Here is a 23386-nt window from a genome sequence, read left to right on the forward strand (position 1 = left end):
GCTGAGTTCAAGGGTCGCAAATTCCAGTCCAGTCCAGGCAGCTTAGTGACTTAATGAGGTCCTCACTCAAATAAAAAAATAAAAAGAATACTAAGATGTATCTTAATACCAAGGCCCTGAATTTAGTCCCCACAACTGAAGGAAGATAAGATGGTTTTGATTTCTGGAATAAAATTCACAACGTCACCATCTTCTGTTAGCATCTCAGCTGTCATGAGCTTAACCTCACACAGTTGGAGAAATGAAATGGACTGGTGAGCTGGGGGGCCTCCTTGTTGGAGTTCTCACAGCTCTAGTCCAGTCCAGCAGATGAGATAAAGCCATTGCAGACTCCATGCTTGTCTTGGCTGTGCTACAGCGGCCCACCAAGTTGAAGGCTCCAGGCAGGACTTACACTACCCTGAGAAAACCAGCAAAACTGCGGGCAAGCTGTTCCCACTCCCTGCTCTTCCTGCTATGTTAAGTCTGTTGGGCTCTACCAAACATGTTTTGTGAGAACATCTCCTATCTCTTTAACTGAGAATAAAAATAAAATGAGGGCTGGAAGAAGTATATATCTTTCAAATACTAACCACTAAATGCTTACCATATTCCAAGGATTTCTGAAAACTATTCCCATCATCATGTAAGAAACATAAAGTTGAGAAAATATGAGTAATTTGGATATGATCCCATAAACTAAACATAGTCTAAGAAAAGAAATTCAAAACTAGAATATAATGCAAAGGGCCAGGGTGTCCTTTCGAAGTCCTGCTGTAATCATCTAATAAGCCCACCCAAGATTATTTAATCATATAAGGTAGGAGTTGGCACCTAAGGCGTGTGAGTCAAACATGGCCCATAGCATGCTTTCGTAAAGAAAGTTTTATTGAAATACAGATATCTTCATTTGTTTATTTATTGTCTATGGCCTCTGGTGCTATAATTGTAGAGTCTAGTAATTGCAACAAAGATCATATGGCTAAGTCTTAGGCTCTTTTCAGAACACACTTGTCCTCTATTTGAATGACAGTCATCTCAAATTATTGCTCCATCTTGAAGTTACTTCTTAACTGATAGAATATGTGTCTTACAGGAAGATAAATGATTTGTGCAATAAAAAATTAATAAATTCACAATCCCAGAGAGTTTATGTTTTCGCCTAGCAGGATCCTTACCAGTTTTGTATGGAACCCAGCAATTTTATTCCAACTTTCTCTCAGTGGCTATATATAGTCAGTATCTAGAATTCTGTCTGAACCTATTTTACACCTTCCTGATCTGATCATTGTTTGCTTATACTGACATTTTGTCAGAAGTAGAATACTATTCGTAAATTTGTGAAAATTACAATTTGATACAGGCAGGCCTGTGATTTGAAAACAAACAAAAAAGTCTGGTTTTTAAAATCTGCTTTCACTTTGCTGCCTTAACATTTGTGAACATTAAAAAATTAAGCATGTTGATGAGCCTTTTCCCTGTGATGGTAGAGCCTGAGCTGGTAAAGGTGTTTCTCCTGTGGAGTGTGAGTTCTCTGGCCAAGAGTTGTTATGTAAGTCTAATAAACATATCTTGACAAACGGCTTCATTCAGTGACAGTGAGAAATAAGCATGTTTCCGTTCAAGCCTCAGCAAGTAGAAATTGATTTGGAAAAACAAATTGAGTGACTCAGCTCTTTTCGTTGTTGTTTCACTTTCCTTCCTCAAAACACCACCAGAATCTAAAATCTTTCTATTCTCCCAGGTTCACCTGGATAGGGAGGAAAGAAAAAAGTCCTATTGAAAAACATCTTGTCATTGAACAATGCCCAGAATGTGGTAAACAGAAGACCAGACAATGAATCTTACAATCAAAGTAGTGCTTTAAATTGCCTTTGACCAGCATCAAGTGAATTAGAATTGCCTTCTTCTGTAAAGTCAGGATTATGACCAATAGATTGTAGACTTGTAAGAAATTGAAATCATATGTACAAATTGACCAAATGTGTGTAATTTTCCCTTGCATTTGAGTTCCATCATATATACAAGTATATACCATCTTTATATATTCCACCAAATTTGGACAGCATACCTGAGTTTCTCAGGAGGTCTAAAATATTATGCTATAACAGAAGGCTTGAAGGCAATCTGTGGTTTCTCACATTCAGCCAGAAAGTTATCATAGTCTTTAGTGTTGTTGTTCTGTTGATGCCAAGATAGTGTGCATACCTTAACACACTGATACCTAATCTGATCATTTCTATATCTGGGTTCCTGGGCTTAAAACAGATCATGAAAACTTTCTCACTCTTCCCTTTCATTCACAGGGAGAACTTTTGTATTTATTTTTTTATTGCTAAGAATAAATCTATCAGATTTGTTATTCCCAAATCATCTGAGAATAAAAATGTTTCCAAACCACCCACAGACTCTCAGCATATGCTCACTTATGTTTTACTAAAATGCAAAAGTCTATAAAACTTCTCTTCCTGGACCATTTTCTTGCATATACTGTTGACTCTTTAGTTGCTGAAAGGAGTTACACCTACTTTCTGCTTGACAGAAACCTGGAAACCTATATATTAGGTAGCTATTTGTGTGTGATTCTGTTGCTCACTTCAACTTTTCTCTCAAATGCACCATACTAGTCTGTTCCCCAACTCTATAATGTGGTCATTTGTATCATAAAACAGGAAACCAATAATCTCTTCCTGGGCCATCCACACCATCCACATCAGAGCTTTGAGAAGCAAAGCTGACTACTATGTCAGTTGGCTTTATTCTTTAATGACTCTCATTCTGACCTATACCTAAAGGCTTTAAAATACCAGGAAGAGTGGCCATGATTCCCTTGTCAGTATCTGTTCACATTTTCATTGTGAACAGAGAAAGACAGCTACATTTTCTTGACCACCAATCAATTATTTAACATGTGTTATCTCAGTTTATCATCACACATCCTAGTGAGATAAATTATTATTTCTAGTGCATAGTTTGGAAGTGAAAGAACAGAAACTCAAAAGACCTAAGGAAGCCATCCTGAATCCCAGATAGCAGAAGAAGTTTTGTGTAAATCTAGTCAGAATGTAAAATTGTTATGATTGCTCCATTTTAAGACATTGTTTTACAAATTTTAGTGGACATAATCATGTTAGACCACATAGATCATGTTAGACCACATAGTCCCTGGTATTTTGGTGTGTTTGACAAAAGCCCCAAGTACATGTTCTCTGGGATTTAGATAGTGCTTGCGTGAAGACCACACTTTGAGAAGCACTGAACTAAACCATGTTGCTTTAGTAAGGGTACTTTCACAGTCTCATAGCTAGCTTCCAAATCTGAGAAATGAATTCTTAAATTTCCACCACTGGGCTTATATTTGATTGTAAACTCAGTAGGCTGGATATTATTAAGGGAGACAGATGTTGCCCAATCACGTGGAGGTGTTAATAATAGTATTTTAGAATTTGAAGAGACCTTAGAGATTGTCTAATTCCATCTCTTCGTATTACAAAAGAGCAAACATGTCTTGTTCAAATTTATTGGAGAAATAAATTTTTAGATTCAATAAAGTTGTCAGGAACACAGTTGATAGTTGTTCCAGTCATCCATTTCTGGCCAGCTAAATCATTCCAAAACCATAGCAGAGAATTTGGCCTCATTACAAGAGGCCACCTCCCAATCGCTTGGGCAAAGAGACATCTGTGAGCCAACCTTCTCATTCATACACCAACCTAAGAACATATGTGGCCTGGGATGTCAGTTCTTTTCAGCAATTGATCATTGAATCTCTTTGGTTCTGTGTGTAGGCAGAGAAATCTGCATCCATACAAGTTATAGGAAGTTTATTGTGTTTTTCCTTAGTTTAGTCCAGATATTCTGACTCAGAGAAAATTTCCCATCCCTGCTTGCTTTAAAACGACCCTGTTCACAACCCAATTCAACATATCCATAATTCCTCTGTAGTTTCTCTTACTTATGTCTGCTAAATTGTATCTAAGCAGGTCAAGGTAAATTTACATTTATTCTATAATAAATTCAAGATAATATTTTTTATTAATGAGCTGATTTTAATGGACTTTGTGCTTCTCAGTCACTTATGTTCCCAATTAATACTTAGGTGATATATTTTTATTTCAGGAGATGGGTAGTGAATGCCATTGCAGAGCTCACCTGAGTTGTCAAACAGGGAATAGAAGAAGATTAAATGCAATTAAAAGGTTAACAAAGTTCATTATGTTAAATCTATGGTTGAGGAGATTTTCTAGGATGCCAGCTATCTCTAAAGATGGGAATAGGATTATGAAATTGGCCTGGCTGATTTGGACAAATAGAAAAATAGAACTTAATTTCACAATGCAATGGAAGCTTGACATCTGGTGTCAAATTGTTAGACAATTGCTAAGAAATAGCAGGGAATGAACTCACAATCTTGCACTTGCTAGGCAGGCACTGAGCTAAACTCCGAGCCCCTAAGAAACTTGTAATAATGATGACCCCTCATAAATAAGGGATTTGGTATGAGAGGGATATTTATTCTTTCTACGTAAGTATTGAGAACTACTCATAGCTTTAGCATTTTAATATGTCAGTATTTTCAGCAGAGGAAAACCAATATTTTATTTTTACAGTGTTATAAACTTAACTACAGTTGCAGTATTGTAAGATAAGGTGCTTAATGTGATTACTCCCAAGGAAACATCACTAGCGTCTATGACTGAACTTCAAGCATCTATGAGGCAATATGATAAGCCCTCTAAGGTATTAAAATACTAAAGTTTAGAAAAACATGAGACATTCTTATGCAAAATGACTGTTGATATGACATCCAGAAATTCATGACACTTCTACTGACCAGAAACAAAAGAGGAGCCCCAGCCTACATAGAAAGGGAGTCCCATAATGATTATGGTCCAACGGAAAGGAGTCAGAGACCACATAACTCCTCAAAGGCTAGTTGGGCCATCAGAACAGATGAACAAAAATAAGTGAAGATAGGGAGGCACGAACCTCACCCCATGATCCTTGAGCAGCTTTCACATGGATTCTCATTACAGTATATTGTTATGAACTGATGGATAAGAGATCTTTTGTCCTAAATTTGGAGTTTGTAGGAGGGAGCTGAATATCAAAGAAGGGATTGGGAATTTAGGGTCCTGGAAGGAATAGGGTGATATGATCACAGTCGTCCTTTTAGGCTGACTATATTATCTGGTGTGTGCATAAGAAGTTTAAGAAAAAGCAACTGGAAGTTGGAACTCTTTCCAGAGGAATTTTAGGGGCTCGGCTACTTTAGGGAACAGTCAAGAAAGGGGAAAGGTGGGATCTTGACCCCTTATATCCTGCCTCCATAACAGCAGCAAACATGTGACTTGTCAGGGATGTGGGTCTTTCATTCAATGTGCTATTGGCAGAAAAACTTCTGCTCCTAAGAAAGGCATTAAATCCATCACCCCAGGGTGAGCCCAGAAGGATCTGACCAAAGCTGGAAATGTGGTGGGCTGAGAAGTAGGTATAAAAGGCAAAGTGGAAACATAAAAGCTTGGCAGGACTTTGCGAGTGGCTGTATGCATAGTAGAGGAGAAGGAACTGTAAAGTATGGCACTGAGGGCTTGTATTATAGTCATTTGATGATGGGTTTTATCTGCACAGAGTTTTCAGAATGTTAGAGTAATTCAGTATAAATGTCTTCTAGGAATTTGAGAATGTAAAATCTAGGAATTTGAGAATGTAAAATGAAGCTTAGTAGAAGTATGTGGGTGAGATATAATTTTTGAATTTTTAACAGGACAAAGATACAAACAATGGTTTGCAGACATGCTTCATAAAAATGTTAACGTGAATTCTAATAGTTGCAATGTGTTGACTACATATGCCACACCTTGTACATGAATAATTTTGTTTTATCTTTAGACACTTTAGGACATGTATTATTTTTATCATCATTTCATAACTGAGAGACTTGGCATACATGTAAAAAATAAAGCCCAAGATCACAGAGTCATTAACTCAAAGCTGTTAGTTTTCAAATCCGGACAGTCTGCCTCCAGAGCCTGTATTTTGTTAGAGGGTGAGTACAGGAAAAATTTTAAAGTGGCACAGGATAAATGGTCAAGAAAACGAAGCATGCAGGTACGTTGACAAAGAAGACTGTCAGTACCTGCTATTGAACTGGCTTTCATGGCACTGTTGCTCACTTTTACAGTAAGAAATTGGACACAAACAAAGCATCCATCAATTGGAAGACGTGAAATAAAATGTGATTCATACATTCGAAAGAGCACTGTGCAGCAGTCATGAAGAAGGTGAGGCCTGTCGGTATTACTGAACCAGATAAATGTAACCATTCACGCTGATGAACGAAAGGAACAAATGATGAATCATTTCAGTTTTTTGAAGCATCATTTATATGAATTATAAAAAGACATTGTTTATGCATGAGAAACTCATCTGGGAAGATGATTATTCAAATAAGGAATATAGCTAGTGAGTTATTTAGGAAAGATGATTAGAGGAATTTAGAAGGTTTTTGCATTTGCTATTTTTTCCTCTATTCCATGAATTTTCTGGCATTACTCCAACAAGCTAAGAAACGCAAAATAAACAATAAAATTATTTTCATTTTGAAACAGAAATAAAGAGAAGCCAAGTTCATAAAGTATTGCAGAGATTTCGCGGAACATGAAGACCGAAGGCAAAATTAACTTTGCTCTCATGTCAGATGTGGTTCATGCTCCTCCAGTGGGATGGGACGAGCCAGTCACTTGTTCCTCCTTTTTTCCTGTTTCTTTTTCTATAAAATGCAGCACCAAAATTTAAAGCATGGTCCTGTTCATGGGAAGGGGGGCATGCGACTGATCTTGGTGCTGAAAACCAACACGTATGATGGAATTCATGAGTTGGAGAGCATTGCCACCTGCTAAGGTCAGGAAAGTCAGCTCTCCAAGCTGAATCCTTAGTCTTGTCTGCTTGTTTTATTTTGTGTGGTAGTGGTGTGTGTGCGTGTGTGTGTATGTGTGTGTGTGTGTGTGTGTGTGTGTGTTGTAACTTGTTCTGTCTTTGGTTACAAAACAAAAAAAGAACCTTCCATTGCCTTGTTTTCACTAAATATGTCCTCCTCATTTAAAACCGACATTGCCAGCTTTGTTTATCAGTGTGCAACAGGATTGCACATTTTATTTTTCGGCCAAGTCTTATGATGTGCAAAGGTTCCTGTTACAATTAGTGCTTAGAAGTTTATAGAATTCATGGATTAATATAATCAGAAAATCCCGAGGTGCTCCCACCATGCCTCACGCCAGATGATTTGAACAGAAGAAAAGGCTGCCGCTTTTGCTGTGCATTCTTCAGTCACACTTGCACGTGCTCTGAAGAAGAGATTTCTGTAGCCACTGGAGAGCCTTACAAAAAGTGCTTCACACACACACTTGCAGTGTCATCGCTGCAAGACAGGAACAATGACACACTACAAACTCAGGCAAATATCATTTTTAAGAAAAAAAATCCCACCGAATTATTCCTCTTTGTGATTTCAGAAGCTGATCGTTAGTAGCTCAGTTTGATTACATTGCCTCATAAATTTCATGAAACAAATGTTCAAATAAAGATAATTTAGGAGTGAGCTTTCTGGGTTTGGGAGAGGCAGGCATCACCTTATAGCTGAGACAATAGTTTCTGTTAGGAGGGAAAATGTTTGCATAATGGACTCTGACATTCTATTACTACAGAAAAAAAAAAGGAGTTTTTTATGTACAAATCAATCACTTCCTTAGTCACTTTATCAAAATCAATCAGTATGCAGCAGGACCCATGCACATTTCATTTTTCATCTGAATGTTAAGATGTGCAAGGGTCACAAAAGTGACTAAGGAAGGAGTTGCATTTACGAGACCTGCTGTGCTACTGAATAACCTTCCACTATAATATTTGAGTATTTTCTAAATCAATTCCATGTTATTTATAATCTAATTGTATTATAGTTATGCAGAGATGTTATTTTCCTTTTTGCTTTATAAAGTGTTCCTCAGAATCTTTACTTAGTGAGATTTCAGGATATAAACATGGAACTGTTGGAACTGCAATTGGGTGACAAGCTCAGCCCAACCATCCCATGGTTTCTCAGGTGTCACTGACTGTGAAATAAGGACCTGGTTTTTCTTCACACATTGGATTTTAACTTTGTGGTTTGGTTCTCCATTCACTTTTCTAAAAGTTGACTCTCTTGAATATAATGTGAAATATTACCAAAAAAGAGCGAAATATGCCTTATGTCTGATATGTGCTTAAAATGGGTGACTTAAAAAGAAAAAGGATGAGCAGATTGTTGCCATCAATTCCATCAATTCCATCAATGCCATCAATTCCAAGGACTTATTGGGAGCTTGACAATGGAGTTAAAGCTGCAGAATGAAGTCGTCCTATTGCACCAGGACATGTGATAAAAATACAGTGGGTGTTTAAATTTTAAAAATATTCATAGCGGTAAAGGATGCATTTCCATTAATCATTGTGAAAATACTCCTCCTTGCTCCAAACATATCTACTGCACCATCTTTGTCACTTTCTGAAACAGTTGTGGAAGTCTTCTTTTGTGTCTTATGAGCGACAATTAAGTGCAATCTAAAGACAGGCTTGCAAAAAAAACATGACAGTGTGTCCTTGTTTACCTTACTCATCAAATCTGGCACCATGGGACTCCTGGCTCTTCCCCAGAGTCAAAATTTCCCTGAAAAGCAAACATGTTTCATTCAGGACATCAATTTAAACACAACAGTGCAGCAAAAAACATTCATGAAAAATGACTTCTAGAACTGTCTTCAGAAAGTGACCAGAACAATGAGATGAGTATGCTTGAAGAGAGAGGGACCATTCTGAAGGTAGTGATAGCAATATACTTTTACTGTAATAATTTCCTTAAATTTAATTATTCACCATATGCTTCAATCACAGCACATACTATCTATTTGAGATTACCTTGTAATACATGTCCTATGTGTCTTGTGCTGTTTCAGGGGAAAAGTTCCACAAGCTGGACCTCCTTGGTGTAACTAACTCTCTTACCTGGCCCTTTCCACTCTGTCAGCACAGGTCTTCACTGGCTGTAGGGGTAGAGACAAGAGATCCTCTAATATTCAGACCTTACTACCACTGAGTCTTCCTTGTTCTGCTCAATAACCAGACAACACTGGAGATTTCCAGGATTTTCCTAACCTGGAAACCAGGTCAAGGGATACTTTCTCAGTGGTGCCTGTGTTTGCACTGTCTTCTTTTTGTTCTGGATTCTACCCTCTATTGAAGGAACACACACACACACACACGCATACGTGCACACACACAAACACACACACACAGGCTCCTGTTTCATCCACAATTATTAGTTAATGATGTAGTACTAAATCATCCCCTGAGCCAGTATTCTTCAATTTCTTAGTTGCCCAGTTAATAGCTGTTGTTACAGCTCCTGTTACTACTGTCTCCTAGAAACAACTGGTCACTGTGACACATAGCAGGTCACTATGGGCCGTATGATAAAAACCAATCAAAGACAGTCAAGTAATCTGCTTCTTGCATGCAACCCCATAAAAACCTCCCTCCCTGAGTATTTGAGGCCTGATATTTTGGTAATGATCCCAATCAGTGCCCATCTGACCTTAAATAAATCTTCCTCCAAATCCTGAGGTATTATTTCGATGTTTCTACTTACCACTACACTGGATTCATTCTTCTGTCACATTACAGTATTTAATGTTTACAATTCTAGGATCAGTGGCATTTGAAGGGTTTGTACTACCTTCTTTGGCTATGGTCAAAATACATCATTGTTTATATACACTGTTTTATTCAGTTTACATAGAGGCATGACTATTAGATGTCACCAATCCTATTTCATAGATGTAGCCCCAAAAGAACTTTGTTCCAGAATAAATAGCTAAGACTGATAGAAGCAGGCCTATCTCCAAAGTCATGATTAAACTTGATTATAGCATATTCTAGATCAAATCATTTTTTAAACTTTGAAAACTTAATTCTTGAAGCACTCATAATTTCTTCTTGGAAAATGAAGAACCAGATACTCCTGGCAGCTGACAGCCTCCATTATAATATCCATCACTTAATCCCTCTTGGTTTTCTCGCATCAGCTGCCAATTGCCACCTCTAAATCCATGCCGTTCCATCGTGTCCTTCATTTCTCTTTCCCCCTCTCTGGGACTCTATCCTTTCTTCTCTTCTCCACTGCTCCCTCCAGCCTTGGATGCTCTTATCTGGTGCTATACTACCCACACATATGATTTACAGAAGGCTTGAAATGTGCCAGATGATGTCCTGTGTTCATTACATGAGTAAATTTATTCATTATTCCAATTCCCTTTGCTATATTCCCTGTATAGAAATTGGCCCTCAAAGATTAAATAGCAAACCCAAAGCCATAAATTACATAAGTGGTAGAATTTGAACTTGAGCTATAACCATTTCACACTTGATTTCCTCCATCTGAATAGTTGGCTACACTTTTTTAAAAGATACATTTCACTAATTAGGTATCAAATAAATGCAAATTAAATGGTGAACAGTTTGCCTCTCTGTCTTCTAACCCAATAAGTGAAAGTTTAAAAGAAAAACTCAATTTTGATATTTGACACTGGTGAATATATGGATTTAGAAATTCTTCCATGATAGAGAATGTAATTGGCACAGTGATTTTGGAAAATAATTTAATATATATGAACATTTTAAAACTCCATATGGTTTGGCTCTGTCTTTCCTCTTCCAGGAATCTACTCTGAGAAGCCACCGAAATACACATAAAGATTTGTCCCCCATAATGCTATTTTGAGTAGGAAAAACAAGAGGAGATAATGTAAATGTGTAGCAGTAAGGTAAAGCATGGAAAAAGGTGAGAAATGCAAATATTTAAGTGCAGTTTAGCCATTGAAATAATACAGTTTTAATCTTTTTGTTGTGATAAGTAGTATACCCACAGAAAAAGCCCTTCAAAACTGAAAGCACAATTTCATAAGTAACTGTAGAAACACTGCTCAAACCTCCTACATGGATCAAGAAATGGTCCCCAATCCCCAACTGCTCCAAGTACTGTTTATTCTCATTTTTCTATCATCTCCTTTTACATTCAGACTAAGGATGTTCTCACATTTGAGCTCTGCGTAAATCAAATCCAGTCTGTTTTTAATTGTGTCTAGATTATCTATACATTTTGTTTATGCCTTGAGTCATTGATACAATTTGGGTTATTTCCACATTTGGGACTTTAAAAACAAAACAGTGCCATTCTTAAATTCATGAATTTCTATCCTGGTGCACTTGAGACTCTAATTTCAAATCTGCTTTGCTATCTATACCTATGACATTACATAATCATAGAATATATACATCTTCAACTAGACAATCTATTTTCTCAAGGACTGCCTCCATTTCTTCTAGCAATCAGATTTTGTTTCTTATTGCTCATTTCTCCTTCCAAATGTGTATACTGTTACTAAGAGTCTACTTATCTCTCTTGGTTTCCTGAGTTATTTTTATTTATCAATTGGTGGGTGTTCTTTGTATATTCTCAGTGGAAATCATTTTTTTCTAATCACTATAACACTACAGATAACTGTAAGACACTATACCATCCTAACTGAAATTTTATATTCAGTACTATCTTAAATCTGACACTAATCTAAGTACGAATCTTCACTATTGACTTGATATTAGCTCTACTCCTAATGCTAACACTAAATCTAACAGTAGGCCTAGAGCTAGTGAAAACAATTACTCTAATCTTAAATCTAACCCTAATACAAATTAAATATCATCTAAACAGTTGTCCTAAATCTAAATCTAACTCTCAATTCAACGATAATGATAGATCTATTTCTACCATCCAGCTTAACCCTAACAATTATATGAAACCTTACCACTGATTATAAACCTACCACACTCTTTCTTAAATTATTAAAACTTAGTTTATAGTCCTGGGTAAGGTCAATTTTTATCAGTCTCTCATGAAGATTGGAAGGAATGTGGATTTTACAGTTGTTGCATTGTATATCACATATGGCTTTTAGGTCAAAATTTGTAACTGTGTTGTTCAAATTTATTGTACTGATGCATGTACATTTTTCTATCTAAGAAAATCCCCAGTGCATTACTTTCGCGCTACAATATACAACGATCCTATTTTGGGTAAAATTTTACTATCTATTCCTCTCCAATTTGTAGGTGTGTGTGTGTATGTGTGTGTGTGTGAGCAGGCATGTGCATGTGTGTGTGATTTGAAAGACAAGGAAGTTGTAGGGGAAGAAAGTTTAACTTATTCTATTGGAACTGTCAGCTAATACTTGTAAAAATGTAGCGAAACAGATAATGAGTCTTGCAAAGCAAATTAGAAGCTGCCCATGACCAGCTAGCCCTACGTAACCAACACACAGGGAGAAGCCCCAGCCAATGGAGACAGATGATCTTCCTAACCGACAACTGACCGTATACAAATGAAGAAGCCCTACATGTCAATCCACTGAATCATGAGCAATGATAAATGGTTAGTATTCTAGACACCAAATTTTAGGATTTCTTGTGCTGCATCATGAGCTAACTGATACAGCATTCACATCCCAAAATTCATATCCTTCATCTGGAAGCCAAAATTGCCAGTGCACAACGCCAGCTTGATCAAGTTCTTGGTGAAAGCCCTCTCTTTTGTATCCTCACATGAGATCAGAAAGAAAGAAAACTCATCTCCTCTTCTGAGGGCAATAATGTTTTATGAGACTAATCCATTATGACAAAATTACCTCGTAAAGATTCTAAATACCATCACACTGGAGATCAGGGTTTCGACAGAAAATTAGGAGGGCAGACAATTCTCAATCCTTTCAAACGGTGTATTCTTCACAAACGTCCTTGCATCTGTGGATCTTCTACCCTAAGGGTATGCACATTCAAGGCTGAACTTTCACCCGTTTCATCCTGTAGGTTTAAGGCCATGTGTCCCTATCTTTCAGAAAACAACCAGCTCTTCAGATAGGTCAAATGTTAATGTACTGGCAACTTCTATCAAAGTCCTAACATAGAAAAATACATCTCATGCTAGAGGAGCTAAGGGCTATTTCACACAGACCTCAAAATCCATGAAAACAGAGTGGCTGCTTCCACCTGTGTCATATACTGATACTGCATTTGTTTGGATTCCAGTTCCTTTCTTTTAAAGCAATATAATACTCCCTCTAATCAGGAGCTATAGTTCTTATTGGGTGGCAGTAACATTTAAAAATCTGGGTTAATAAAAATACTAAGAAAAAGAAAAAAGAAGAAATTCAGTTAAATCTTTAACACGCATAACAATTGTTTCCATTTCTTGGAAAAACTCCTAGTATAATAAATGGAGCAAAAACATTTCCATTAAATACATTTATTATTTCCACATGGTATGTGTATGTGTAGTATGTGCAATTAAGGTTGCCTTCAAATTAGAAATGCTTTAAATCTCACACAAAGAGTCATTTCTCTTTCATCAAGGGGTCCTTCCAGCCAGAATTTTCTCATGGAAACTGGAGAGACCCAAACCAGCTCCACAACTGTGCTCCTCAGAGACCTCGAGTCATGTCTTTGGTACATTCATAGCTTCTTTTATTATTTTTTAAGCAATGAAAGAATGCGTCTGTGTCTGGATTCACTGGACTTCAATGTCCTTTCCTATACATCTTTCTTTCTATTTCCCAATTTGTCTTAGTTTTCAAGATGACTTCTCACTCTCCAGGGCTGTCTACTTACCTGGAACCCATCTGTGGGAGTACCCTTCAAACACAGCATTTGGGGGCCTCCCCAGGTGAATGTACTGCTCTGTGCCTCTGTCTCTGAGTGAGTAGCTAACCCTGAGCATTGTCTCTCTACAGCTACAGCCTGTAGTTCAGGAACACTGCATTCAACTTGTGCATGTTGCCATTTGTATGCTTGATTCCATCTGGAGTTCCTTCACTTAATTTTCTTCTTTGTCAAAGGAGACAATAATGCCTATGTAGCAAGACTGTCCTGAGACTGAAAAGTAATACTGTTAAGCTAATAGTGGATATGAACAAGTAGTAACAGTGTTTAGTCAGTAATAGTAGTGTTATTTTAAGATTTGATGCAGTAAAGATGTCACAAATACATGAGTTTCTGAGTCAATCTTTTGGAATCTACTACTTTATTAACTTGGGTAACACTACTGCCACAGGACAGTGTGCATTCTACAGGTGACTGATGATGCAAATCTTAGCATCCTACAAACTTCGTTTTACAGAAGCAATGTCTGTCATCTCATTCTAGATTTTCCACCTTCCGTTTATTCTGCAGTCTCCTGCCACCTTTCATCAGCTTAGCTTGAAACCACTGATGGTATCATCCAAATATACAAGCCCAATGCATATGTTTTACTTTCTTACCTACTCTCTCATTTGATGTTGACCTTTACTTTTTCTTAGTGTTTTAACCAATATTAGGCATTCAATTCTGTGCAACATTATTGAACAATCACATTGTTGTACAACAATCACAACCATCCATATCTAGAATTGTTTTTATCTTACCAAACTAAATCTCTGTACAAATTTACTCCTCCCAAACCATAGAGACCAAAGATCTACCCTGTAAGTATTTGAATCTGACTACTCTGTGCACTTACAAGCAGAATTATGTGGTCTTTTTTCTTTTGTGCCTGGTTTATGTAATAGCATCATATCTTCAAAGTTCATGTGTCAGAATTCCAAGACTTTGAAAAATGAATGTGACATTGTACATATATACCACATTTTTATTTATATATTCACCCATCAATGGAAAGTTGAATTGTGTATATCATCTGGCACTTATAAATAATTCTGCTAGGAAGATAGTCCACAACTTCCTACTAAAGTCCCTACTACAATTCTTTTGGATATATTCTCAGGAGTAGAGTTGCTAGTAATATGGCAATTCTATTTTTTTTTAATTGGTACCAGAGATTGAATTCACGACCGCCTGCTTGCAAGGCAGGTACTTATGCCGCTGAGCTAAATCCCCAGCCCCTGGCAATTCTATTTTTAACTAATCAAAGATATGGAACATAGTATTTAATATCAACTGTATCATTTTAAATTCCTAGCAGCAGTTTACAAGTTCACAAAGGTTTGGATTTCTCCACATCATCACAGTTTTTTTTTTTTTTTTGGTATTTTCTATAGTATTTTTGTATATATGCTCTCTTTGACAATAGTCATGCTAGTAAGTGGCTCTGACTTGTGTCTCTCTGTTAAAGGATGCTTTGGCTATTCACACAGCTCAGCTATTGTAAGCAATGCTACAATACACACAAGAATGCAGAAATCTCTTAGACAAACTGATTCAAAACCTTTTAGGTGAATATAAGGGGTGAAATTGCTGGATAATACAGTAACGCAATTTAGTGATTTGAGGATCTTCAGTGGTGGTGAACCTGTGGTATGCGTGGTGTTTGCTTTTCTTTTAAAGCAGAAGATGTTAATGCATGAATTGATTTTTTTTTCTAAACTAAAACCTCATAATTCAGGCCAATTGCAATGCAAACACTTGGAGATAAACAAGTCAGTTTTAGGTTGCAATTTGGGCGCTCGTCTTAAAAGATTTGCCATCACTCTACGGAGTCTATACTGCTTTCCTTGAAGACTGCTGATTTACATTTGCAACAGCATCCAAAGATTCCTTTTCTCCACATCCTTGTCAACATTTATCATCTTTCAGCTTTTTATAACAGCTATTCTAACAGGTGTAAGGTGATATCGTCTGGCTTGTTTTGCATTTTCCTGAGGAACAGTGATACTAAGCATTTTTTCATGTATTAGTTGGCCATTTGTATGTCTTCTTTTGAAAAGTGTCTATTCAATTCTCTTGCCTGTTTTTAAGTTGGATTACTTATTTCCTTGCTATTGAGTTATGTGAATTATTTACATATTTTGGATTCTAGCCATTTATCAGATATATAGTTCCCAAATATTTTCTCTCAATTCAGATTTTGTCTCTTCACTCCACTAGTTTTATACCACATTTTCCTTGTACATTCAAATACCAGTGGCTATATAGGTTATTTCCACATTTTGGTTTTTGTGAAAACAAGGTATTTTGGGGGGAAACATGATTTCAATTTTTTTTAATAATATCCAGAAGTGGAACTGCATGATTATGTGATAGTTCTAATTTCAGGTTTTTTTTTTTCAAGAGATCCTGTACTATTTTCTGTTTTCTGCACCATTTGACATTTGTACAAATAGTGCACAGGTTTCCAATTTTCCTTGTCCTTCCCAACACCTTTTGTTACTTTTTAACAGTGGCAATACTGTCAGATTTGAGGTGATATGTCATCTAAGTTCTCATTTTTATTTCTCTGTTAATTAAGAATATTTACTGTATTTCATATATACCCATTGGTATCCTCTTTGGATAAACATCTGTTCTAGTTTTTAATTGAATTTATTGTTCCTATTGAGTTACAGGCATTCCTTATAGATTGTGGATATTAATCCATTATAAGTGGCTTACAGATATTTTTCTTGAAGTGGGCACCATCAATTCCAGAGGCTGGGCAGCCTGGTGTAAGTGCCCCGCACCTTCCCCAGGAGTACAGCTACTTTGGGACCTTGCTCAGACCCGGACAGGGAACTTTGTGACTTCCAGATGTGCTGGATCAGAGTGACAGGTCCTGAGCGGGCCTGCAGCAGCCTCCCCATTCCCAATAGTGCTTGGCGGACTCTGGAGTTCTGAGCAGGCTAGTGGACGCCATTGGTTCTAGAGGCTGGGCAGCCTGGTGTAAGTGTCCCACACACTTTCCCCCTGAGTCCAACTAGTTTCAGCACTCACTCAGCCCCGGAGAGGGAACTTTGTGGCTTCTAGGTGCACTGGACCAACGTGGAGGGTCCTGGGTGGGCCTGCGGCAGCCTCCCCACACCTGCCTGTGCTTGGAGGACTCTCGAATTCTGGGTGAGTGGGTGCCATCAGTTCCGGGGGCTCGGCTTGGCCCAGCCTGCCCCACCCCCAGTGACCCTCTCTCAGTCCAGGGAGCTGGGTGGCCAGAGTCCCAGGAGCCTAGGGCATAGAAGAGGATCTCTAATGGACCCTGGGGAAGCCTTGGAATAATGCTTAAAACACTTGAAACACAGTAATATAGGGAAATGACAAAACAAAAGACCAAACTACAATCTCAAACCTCCAGCCAATCCAAAGAAACCTTAGGAGCCATGTACATAGAAGAAAATATATACCATACACCTGAAATATCAGACATAATAGCAACTAAAATAAAGACGCATCTCCGTGAAGCTTTAAAGGAATTCAAACTAGAAATAATCTTCCAGGTAAAAGAAGAAATGGTAAAAGAAATGAGGCAGATGCTGAGTATATCTAAAGAAGACACAGTTAAAAATTGGAGGAACTAAACAAAAAGATAGGGTCCCTGGATGAACAATGTAAGAAACAAACAGAATACATAAAGCAGATGCCTCGAGATATACAGGAAATCAAAAATTCCATTGAAAGCTATAAAAACAACCTCAATGAAAGTCTAGAATTTCAGACCTCGAAGATAAGATTTCAGCTTGTGAACAGGAAAGGAAAGATCTTTTAAAAATAACAAGGAATCAGGAAATAACAATTCAACAACTGCAAGATGACACAAAGAAAAACAACATAAGATTGATAGGGATAAATGAAAAAGAAGGGGATGACATATAGAACATCAAGAGGATATTTGGAGAATAGCTGAAATATCCCAAACATGAGATCGGAAACCGACATCAGGATCAGTGAAGCATATAGAACTCCAAATAGTCATAACTAAAATAAGACTACACCCAGATATATAATAATCACCATCCCAGAAATCCAACATATGAATAGAATATTACAAGCTGTCAGAGAGAAAAGACAGATCACTTACAAAGGAAAACCTATCAGAATCACAGCAGACTGCTCAGCACAAACAATAAAGTCAAGAAGAGCATGGAGTGAAGTATTTCAGATTCTAAAGGAAAATGATTTCCAACCTAGACAGATGTACCCTGAAAAACTGTCCTTCAAAATCAATGGAGAAATAAGATACTTCCATGATAAAGAACAGCTGAAGAACTTCATGATCACCAAGCCAACCCTGCAAAGAATACTGAAAGACAGATTAGATACACTAAGGAAAAAACCACTAAACAAAGCAGACAATTAAACAGAACGGAAAGATAAAGATGCAACAGCAGAAAGATAACATGTCAACAATAAACCAACATATAACTGTTATAACCGTTAATGTAATTGGTCTCAATGCATCAATTAAAAGAAACAGACTGGCAGAATGGATAAAGAAACAAAATCCAACCATATGCTCTCTACAAGAAACCCATCTAACCCAAAATGATACTCACAGACTGAAAGTCAAAGGATGGAAAACAATACTTCACACAACCAGGGAGAGTAGCCATTCTGTTTGCAGACAATGTGAACTTTAAACCAATAATGATCTGAAGAGATAAAGAAGGTCACTACATACTGGTTAGGGGAAAACCTCAAGAGAAAGAGATAACCATCTTAAATATAAATGCACCAAATTCCAGAGACCCAGTTATATAAAATAAGTATTAACAGAAATGAAATATCAAATTATCAGTAACACAATTATAACAGGAGACATTAACACACCATTGACACAAGGGAAAGATCAATCAGAAAGAAAATCAGCAAAGAAATAACATAACTGAATCACACCTGTGAGCCAAATGGACTTGACAGACGTATACAGTATGTTCCATTCAACAACGTCAGAATACACATTCTTCTCAACAGTACATGGGTCATTCTCTAAAATAGACCATATATTAGCTCACAGAACATATTTAAATAAATGCAAAAGAGCTGAAATTATCCCATGCATGTTATTGGATCATAGGGCCATGAAATTAGAAATTAATGATTCAAGATACTGCAAAGATCCCACAAACACCTGGAAACTGAATAATACATTCTTGAATAAGCAGTGGGTCACAGGGGAAGTTAAAAAGAAATTAAAAACTACCTACAAGCAAATGAAAATACATATACAACTTACCAGAATCTGTGGGATGCAATGAAAGCTGTCTTCAGAGGAAAATTTATTGCACTGAGTTCCCACCTCAAGAAAACTGAATGAAGAAAAATAAATAACCTGACACTACACCTCAAAAATCTAGAAAAAGAAGAGTAAGTCAACCCCAAAGCCAAAAAAGAGAGGAAATTATAAAAATCAGACCAGAAATCAGTGCAATAAAAACTAAGAAAACAATACAAAGAATCAATGAATCAAAGAGTTGATTCTTTGAAAGAATAAATAAAATTGATAAGTACCTATCCAACTTTATTTAAAAAAGGGAAGAAAAAGTGCAAATTCATGCAATAAGAAATGAAAAAGGTGAAATCACTACAGACTCTATAGAAATACAGAAAATCATCAACACCTATTTCAAAAACTTCTACTCTCAAAGGTTTGATAACACAGAAGAAATAGGCAGATTCCTAGAAACATATGAAGTAAAAAAGCTAGGTCAAGAAAATGTAAAACTGCTGAATAACTCAATTTCTATTAATGAAATTGAAAATGTAATTAAGTCCTTACCTACAAAGAAGAGCCAAACCGAGATAGATTCACTGCGGAATTCTACAACAAATGCAAAGAAGACTTAATGCAGACAGTCTTCAAACTCTTCAATGAAATTGAAAGGGAAACAATCCTTCCTAAGTCATTTCTGGAAACAAATATTACTCTAGTACCAAAACCCAAGAAAGACCCAACTAAAAAAGAGAACTATAGACCAATCTCCCTAATGAACACAGAAGCAAAAATCCTCAATAAAATATTGGCAAATAGGATGCAGCAAACCATTAAGAAGATTATACACCATGACCAAGTGGGATTCATCCCAGGCATGCAGGGGTGGTTCAACATACATAAATCAACAAATATAATCCACCATATCAATAAAGCCAAAAGGAAGAATCACATGATCATTTCTATAGATGCATAAAAAGCCTTTGATAAGGTCCAACATTCATTTATGATAAGAACTTTACAGAAAATTGGAATAGATGGTCTTTACCTCAATATAATAAAGGCCATCTATGACATACCAACAGCCAGTATCATACTAAATGACCAAAAATTGAAGGCCTTTACTTTAAAATCAGGCATAAGACAAGGATGCCCCTTATCACCACTCCTATTTAATATAATACTGTAAATACTAGCCAGAGCAACTAGACAAGAGAAAAAAAAAGGGGTAAAAAAAATAGGAAAAGAAGAATTTAAATTATCATTGTTTGCAGATGACATGATACTCTACGGAGAAGATCCCCAAAACTCCATTGAAAGACTCCTAGATATAATAAATAAATTCAGTAATGTAGCTGAATACAAAATCAATACTCAAAAATAAGTATCATTCCTATACACTAACAACAAAATCACTGACAAAGAAATAAGAGAAGCCACACCCTTCACACTCACAACCAAAGAAATGAAATATTTAGGAATTACTCTCATGAAAGAAGTGAAAGACCTACACAGGGAAAATTATAATACACTGAAAAAAGAAATTGAAGACAATCTTGGAAAATGGAAAGACATCCCTTGCTCATGGATAGGAAGAATAAATATTGTGAAAATGGCCATTCTCCCAAAACTCTTATACAGATTCAATGCAATCCCAATAAAATACCATCAACATACCTCATAGATCTCGAGAAATCAATCCTAAAATTCAGCTGGAATGAGAAGAGAATAGCAAAGACAGTTCTAAACAGCAAAGGCAAAGCAGGAGGCATCACAATCCCTGACTTGAAGTTATACTACAAAGCAACCGTAGTAAAATCAAATGGTACTGCAATCAAAACAGAGCCAAAGATCAATGGAATAGAGTAGAAGATACAACCACAACTACAAACACACTCAACCACCTTACCTTTGATAAAGGGGCCAAACAGGTTCACTAGAAGAACGACAGTCTCTTTTTATAAATGGTGTTGGAAAAACTGGCTCTCCATTTGCCGAAAACTAAAACTAAACCCATGCCTATCACTATGTACTAAATTAAAATCTAAATGGCTCAAAGTTCTGAATATTAAAAGAGAAACACTAAATCTATTGGAAGACAAATAGAGTAAAAAACTTGAAGACATAGGGGTAGGTAGAGTATTCATAAACAGGACCCAAACCACACAGGAAATACTTCCCAAAATCAGTAACTGGGATCACCTCTTATTAAAAAGTTTCTGCATGTCAAAAGAAATCTCCAGCATAGTGAAAAGAAAACCCACAAACTGGGAAAAAATCTTAGTGAACTCTCCCTCAGACAGAGGACTTCTGTCTAAAACATATGAAGAATTTTAAAAAATCAGACCCTCAAAATTCAAAGATCCAGTCCAAAAATGGGCATCTGAAATGAATACACACTTCTCAGATGAAGAAATACAAATGGCAAAAATATACATGAAAAAACATTCATCATCATTACTCATTAGAGAAATGCAAATTAAAACCACACTGAGATTCCATCTCACTCCTGAAAGAATGGCGAGGATCAAGAAAACTACCAACAACAAATGCTGGAGAGGCTGTGAGGAAAAAGGAACTCTCCTGCACTATTGGTGGGAGTGTAGACTGGTGCAACCATTGTGGAGGTCAGTCGAGATTTCTCAAAAAGCTGGGATTGGAAGTCCCATTTGTCCCAGCTATTCCAATTCTAGGCATATTCCTAGAAGAACTGAAAACATCATATCATAGTGATATATGTGCACCCATGTTTATAGCAACACAATTTGTGATAGCCAGATCTTGGAATCAACCTAAGTTTCCATCAATTGAGGAATGGATAAAAGAGTTGTGGTATTTTTATACAATGGAGTACTACTCAGCTGTAAAGAAAGATCACATTGAGATATTTATAAATAGATGGGCACAGCTTGAGACTATACTCATAAGTGAAATAAATCAAACTCACATATATGAATACCGAATAGTTTCCCTTATGTAAGAAATGATACAAATACATAAAAGTATGTGGTAATCATGATTCCTCATTATATTGCTTTGAAGCCTTATAATGTTTTCATTCATTGGTTGGAATGGTTTTATTCTGGGCTGTTTGATATTATTATCTGTGATGATACGAACAGCTATTTTGAAGAAAACAAGACATCATAATAGCTAGTGCCTATTTAATATCCACTTGTTTTGAAGTCCCATCAAACTGTTGTTCTTCTGTCTCCATTGGTTTTATCATGGTGTATCTTATTGAATTTTATTGTATGTGATAGTATAAACAAAATTTTTTACAGGCAAAGCGATATTATAGAAATCATTGTTCATTTTCTGTTAGCTGGTTCTAAATACCCTGTAATATTTTCATCCTCTTGAGTGGTTTCACACTGTCTTGATATGTTTGATGCTATAGTATACGAAGTTATACTCAAATATATCAAGGAAAGAGACACTATGGTAAGTACTATTAAGTTGGGTTATCTTGTGGTGAAACACTATGCTGCTTAAATTGTTCTGTTCTGATCTGTATTGTTATGTTGTTATGTTCTCTTTTATCTCAATCCTCCCCCTGTTTAAAAATTTGTTTATTTATTATTTTTTTTAATTAAGGGAAACCATTTTTAAAAATTAGCAGGATATATTATAGTAACTTTTTTGATTTCCTATTAACTTGATTTGAAGCCCTGTATTGTTCTCACCATCTTGTTTTGTCTGATTTTACTCTATTCTGTTTGGTTTGATAGTATGCAGTTTGAGAGTATAGGCAATTTCTTTGAAGGCCATAAGATTCACTATGATGCCCATTCTGGTTTGACCATTATCTTCTTTTGAAGTTCAGTAATATCTCCAATGTTTTATTGGTTTTGTTCTATACTGTTTTGTTCAATTTTATTATACCTGATGATATAGGCAATTCTTTTGGGGTAGCAAGAGGCATTATGGTAGCCATTGTTGATTATGTCCATCCTTTGTTTTGACTAACTGCTTTGTTTTGTCACATTTGGTTTTATTCTCTTCCAAAAAAAAAAAAAGTAATAAGAATTGTGGGAGTAATAAATCCCAAAATGTGTAAATGTTATTGTAAAAAAGAGAAGAAAAGAAAGTGCTCGAAAGGACACAACTGCAAGTATGTTTAGGTGTGTAAGATAGATGACCATATTACTAAGTTTTTGTTGGATCATTGAACACAACTGTGTGCAGTCTCACTGTTTGAATGTCCACTTTGTATGCTTAATTTTGTAACTTGAACAACTATTTCTAAGATGCCAATATGTAATCTATTAACTAGTGATTTTACTGTTTATTTTTCTCTAAATTCTGTATTACTTGTACCCTTTTACTGTTTTGTTTTGATTTTTTCTTTAAATAAAATTTTTTTAAAATATT

At 36.3% G+C, this 23386-nt stretch overlaps 1 long non-coding RNA gene across 1 annotated transcript in view; it reads right to left on the reverse strand.

The window, feature by feature from the left end:
• Positions 1-7221: 7221 nt before the first annotated feature.
• Positions 7222-23386, reverse strand: part of LOC134475884 (uncharacterized) — a 29034-nt gene continuing 12869 nt past the window's right edge. The window contains exons 2-3 of the long non-coding RNA XR_010047212.1: positions 8625-8683; positions 7222-7399 (exon numbers count right to left, since the gene is read on the reverse strand). This is a non-coding gene — a long non-coding RNA (uncharacterized LOC134475884). The remainder of the gene's footprint in view (positions 7400-8624; positions 8684-23386) is intronic.

Source organism: Cavia porcellus, unplaced genomic scaffold (assembly GCF_034190915.1).
Source record: "Cavia porcellus strain 051 isolate PalLab524CR breed Dunkin Hartley unplaced genomic scaffold, mCavPor4.1 scaffold_5, whole genome shotgun sequence".
Classification (NCBI taxonomy): Eukaryota; Metazoa; Chordata; class Mammalia; order Rodentia; family Caviidae; genus Cavia; species Cavia porcellus.